Genomic DNA, 5,788 nt, shown 5'->3' with positions numbered 1-5,788 from the left:
AGCGAGAAACGTGTACATAATAGGATACAAGTACACGAGTGTACACACACGAAAAAAACACTAGTAAACACAATGTCATGTACACGCTCGAAATTTATGCAATTCAATACCAGTATATTGTAGTAAACACACGTTCATACACTAAAAATGTACGCATTAAAATACAGTATACACTAGTAAAGTAAAAACATGTACCCACAAAGCCACACAAGTGCACACAAGTCCATATATGTAGGCTATACACATACAATCACGTTCACGTATAATTATGTGCACACAAGAACTTACATGTACACTTTAACACATATAATAAGTACTTAAACATTTTAATAAAAAAAGCATATCAGCACCTACAAGTAACCCAAGTAAAACTTAAGTACTCAAAAATACATAAGAGTACTACCAAACAAAGACTGTAACCCTCATGTACACTTATACACATTAGTACATGCAAGTACACACCAGTACTTCTACAAGTACACAAGAAGACAAGTACCAAGATGTAGGCCTACGCACTAATACTTTAAAGCAAACACAAGTAATTTAAAGTTATTCTGAACGTTTTTACACAGAATTGTTCACAGAGCTTAAATTTGCACATTTGAATACACTCAGCTCTAATATGTACAAAGCTCGATTTGAGGAAAACATATTAAAGTCATTCACACTCCTGACCACATTATCCCTTAGTATGTTGAGGTCACAGAGACAAATTAAGTGCATTGAAAGTCATGGTTTTTTACAAGTTCTATTACAGAACGTTCTTCGCGTACCACCTAGACGATCTGGTATGAAAGTGAATTTTATACATTAATTAACGAACACATAAATGGCGTGGTCACGTCTTGTGGTCAGTCAAATTTCTAACCAAACCATACAGAGAAATTTAACAAGATGGTCGAACGGTAGTGCGTCCAACTGCTAATCCGAGAGTTTTGGGTTCAGTTATTAAACACAGTAAGAGTCATTGGGTATAGCCCTGATCACACCATCGCTTCGGATTACCTAAATATCATATGTGTTTTGTCTTTTCTATTTATCTTCACATCTAAAAATGTGTTCTACTTATTAAGTTACAAAATGATTTTGATGAATATTGTTTACCACTTAATCTTAAATTGCTATGATTGGAAGCTCTATATTTCATCATGCACGGTACTATTACAACAATATAAATTTAGAAAATATGCACAACCAAAACCACTTTGTACTTTTCACGATAAATTAGATCCGTAACTTCAAAAAAAAAAAAAGATAAAGTTATAAATTGCAAACACTTTTCCCCCATCGTAAGCGCTCTATTAACCTTTCACATCTACTTTCCACTGCATTTTTAAAAAAATCATTTCATTACGCAATAACATAAAAACCAATGAAAAGGGAGATAAAAAGCGAACAATAAAATCTTTCCCACTCAGAAATGTATATTTTCCATCTAGCGACATGGTCATTTGATCAAGCAATCAATAATCCCAGCTCTCGTTCGGACTGCCAACATTTTTTTTTAGTGTAGAGACCCAGCGCATACCTCGTTGCTTCCACTCGCCGATGTGACGTCATCACAGTCTGAGACCTTCTCCCTAGGGATACCTTACCCCGGGAACAAATTGTGAGGTTGTTATTGCCCCTTAGTTGTGTTATAACGGTGTTATATTAAGTGTTGAAATAGTGCAGCATTAGCTGTTTATGAAAAAAAGAGAGTATAGGAGGCAAGAAGTCTTTTAATTATAAAAATAAAATCTGAGATTTCTCTTTTATGATGATCACTTGCTTAGAAGATATAAAAAACTGAACTAAAAATCTGTTTATGAAAAGTAGGTTGTGATAAAAAAAAGTCATTAAAATCAGTCAGAGAAATTAAATGTATATTTGTCTACTTTGATGATAACTTATTGAGTAGATAAATAAATTAAAATTCCTGGAGAATCTGTTGATGAAAAGATCCTTTGTGGGCAGAAATTCCTAAAAATTGTTTAGAAATATAACCTCTAGAATAGAAAAAACAAATAAACTAAGAATTCTGCTATAAATGCTTGGGGTGGGGGAGTGGGGTACTTTAAATATATATATATATATATATATATATATATATATATATATATATATATATATATATATATATATATATATATATATATATATATATATATATATATATATATATATATATATATATATATATATATATATATATATATATATATATATATATATATATATATATATATATATATATATATATATATATATATATATAGTATTATCTAAAACAATCAATGATAAAACAAGTTATTTTTAAAGTAATATGCTTCATTGAACATTTTAAATTACAAAGAAACGGACTGAGATATAGCTTTGAAAATATAAAATTTAAAACACCATTTTTATTTAGTGTTTTTTTTTTTTGTATGCCAATAAACTAATTTGTCACTTCCATTTTCGTCACTCCCATCAAGTAATGAGTCAGCTTAAAACTTTTAAGCGGATATCTGACGAGTTCTATTTTAGGAGCTCTCTAGTTTTTAAGTTTAAGGTAAAGGAAACAGTAGGGCATTGTCGTAAAAAACAAACAATCGCTATTTGTCGCAGGAAAGAATAGGACATTGTTGCAAAAATCACTCGGAGAAACAGTGAGTGCAGGCATATTTATAAAAATCATTTTTAATTTTTTTTCCCAGGATATCAAATATATTTTAATTAAGATAATTTCTTTGAGAATTAGCTCCCATGATATTACAAAAATAGCAGAGAGAAACAAGTTGGCTCACTGTTGATCGATTAGACAAGCCCCTATATCATAGACAGTCCATACTATTACTATACTGACTAATTGTATACTGTGAATTGACTCATTCCTGTGAAGCCCCTAAGAAGCACGAGGTTGCACATAACCCTCACCAAAGGACTCTTGTATGGGCCTCTCGTTTCTAGTGGGTCCATGTAAGCTGAGTTTCTTTAAGGCATCACACCGCCCCCACCCCGTCCAAACGTAAAAGAATTCATATGTAAATATAGATGCATTTACCAATTTCCGCACCCCCCTCCTCCGAAAATTTCAAGTCCCCCTTCCCAAGAGAAAAAAGTTTTACAGAAACAATGCATGTAAGCCCCACCCCCCACCCCCACTCCTTGTTTGGTTTCAACAATCCTTACAGTCGTGATGTATTGTCACGAACTACGTTTAAAATATTACTCTCATCCGATCAACTAAACATACGACTGTTAAAGTGTTCATCTTCTTCTTCTTCTTCGTTCTTAATTTTTAGTGTTGGGAGGGATCCAGCCTTATTTGCCAGAAGGTTTGAACTCGAGACTTTTTTCGAATGTATCAACCCTGAGCTTTGCCGACTCGACCATGCTTCCATCACAATTAAATATTACGTGTCAACTGGTTATGCGCCATTGAGGCCATTGACTTCGATTTCAGCCTGCTTTTCTTTATGGATTTGCTTCAATAGCTTTTGTCCAACCAAGAACAAACTACAAGGCAGCAGTTGTTTGATTTTGGAGTTGTCTCTCCTAGAAGAGTGGCTGTCCCCAGTTAACGAGCCTCATCTGCACGAGGGTTCGAACTCGAGACTTTTCGGTTTAGCAATCATGAGCTTTACCGACTCGACCACGCCGAACCCGCTCATCTTCTGATGTAAATATTTTAATTTTAGGCTTAGAAAAAAACACATAACTAACGTTATTTCCAATGTAATGAAATATTTAGCTTAACTTCTCTAAATCGTGGCTATTTATCTATCAGCCACACATATTTAACCTTTAATCTCACTCTGATCTTTAGTTAAGGGACGTCCCGTACTACCCCTGGGACACTTCTAGTCAAACTTTTAAATATTTTCAGGAGCTTTAAATGTCATCATTAAAACAGTCAACCTATCGTTTTACTCTCCAGTATGGCAAACCAGAATGTATTGTTTTTTATGGCTTTCTATATATTTTATAAAGCTTTGCGAAACCCATATTCCGAATGCCCTTACTGGGTAACATGGCTTACCTTCATCCCTGAGTTAGACAATTAACAATGGGAAGTTTTGGCCTAAGTGGTAGAGCGCTAGGCTACCAACCCTAAAGCCTTTAGCTCGAATTCGGGTCCCAGTCAGTAGAATGTTCCTGAGTCCACCCAGCTCTGATGGGTACCTACTTCATGTTAGGGAAAGTAAAGGCGGCTGGGCAAAGTGCTGACTACACCTTTCAGTCAAGAAACTTATGAACTATACTTCATTTGCCCAATGGATCGCTGAGTCTAAAGAGGATTATTTTTTTACATTACTTTACATTGTACAGGTGTGAAGCAAGGGTGGGGGACAGGGGGGGGGATACCTAATTGTAATGTAAATTTTTTTTATTTTTATTTTTCACTAATACAAATACGAAAACATGCTTATTTTCTTTAAAATAATTGGTTGGGTTTGTAATGAGTGTGTGCGTATGTGCGTATGTGTGTATGTGTGTGTATGTATGAGTGTGTGTGTGTGTGTGCTTTTGTGTGTATTGGAAGAGTGTAGCTTTGTGACTTCATTTTAGAAGCTGGACAGGGGAGGGGTCTGATCGCGTAGATCGTCCCTGAGTCCACCCAGCTTTGATTGGGTACCAGACTCACGTTAGTAAAAGTAAAGGCGGCTGGGTATAGTTCTGATCACACTACCCCACCATAAATCGAGGTCACTGAAACAGACGAACTCTAATTAACCTGCTCTAATTAACTTGTCAATTGGGGTTAACTTTTGTGGGAAAAAAATAAATGGGCAGTTGGAGTTTGGGTTAAAATGTCTTTAAACTCCGTAACGTCATTTATGAATCTTTTTATTACTGTTATTATATTAATATTATTATTATTAATGTTTTTATAATAAATTACGTTCTTTTCAATATAACATACAATATACATGAACAGTGTTCTGGAACCACAATAAAGATTATCATAATCTGCATGCCCTTAAAGTTCAACAAATCTCTCTCGTGTCCCTGGCTAGCCATCGAATCACAACCTTAAGCTTAACCCTAAGCCAAAGAGAAGACTGGGCACACAAAAGGACGGCGGGATTATTAGATTGACGAGATAACGAGAGTCTGCGAGATTTGGTCCGGCCTGCATCCGAACTAATGACGCTAGTCGCATTTGGTTTCTAAAAATAGCCGTCACGTGATGCACTGATTGTGAGAACGTACTTGAAAGAATACATATTTTCAAAAGGTTATCTCTTGATGAGAGTTATAAAGGTCATATGAGTGTATATTTTTATTTAAAAAAAATTATATTAAGAAAATTGTATTTAAAATTTAAAAAAAAATGTGAAACTATAATTTCAGAAACTATTTATGATTCTAGTTTATACTCGACACCAGGTTTTATTTGTGTATAGGTTAACCCCAGGTGGGTCTGATTTATACACGACCCCCCAGATGTGTCTGACTAATGAGTAACCCAAAGGTAGGTCTAGCTTACACACAACCCCCATCCCCGTGAGATTCTGACTAATGAGTACCACACGTGGGTCTGGTTTACACACGACCCCCAGGTGGGTCTGGTTTACACACGACCCCCAGGTAAGTCTGGTTTACACACGACCCCCAGTTGGTTCTAATTCGATATACTCTCGGGAAAGTATGCTTTACACACGATCCCCCCGGTGGGTCTTATTTAACTGCGACCCCCAAGTAATCTGGTTTATATTTGACCCCAGGTGTGTCTGACTAATGAGTGACCCAAAGGTAGATCTAGCTTACACATAACCCCCCTCCCCATAAGGGTCTAATTAATGAGGGACTACTCATGTGG

Source organism: Physella acuta, unplaced genomic scaffold (assembly GCF_028476545.2).
Source record: "Physella acuta isolate Inbredline_101_S28 unplaced genomic scaffold, ASM2847654v3 ptg001026l, whole genome shotgun sequence".
Lineage (NCBI taxonomy): Eukaryota > Metazoa > Mollusca > Gastropoda > Physidae > Physella > Physella acuta.
This window is presented reverse-complemented; position numbering follows the sequence as displayed.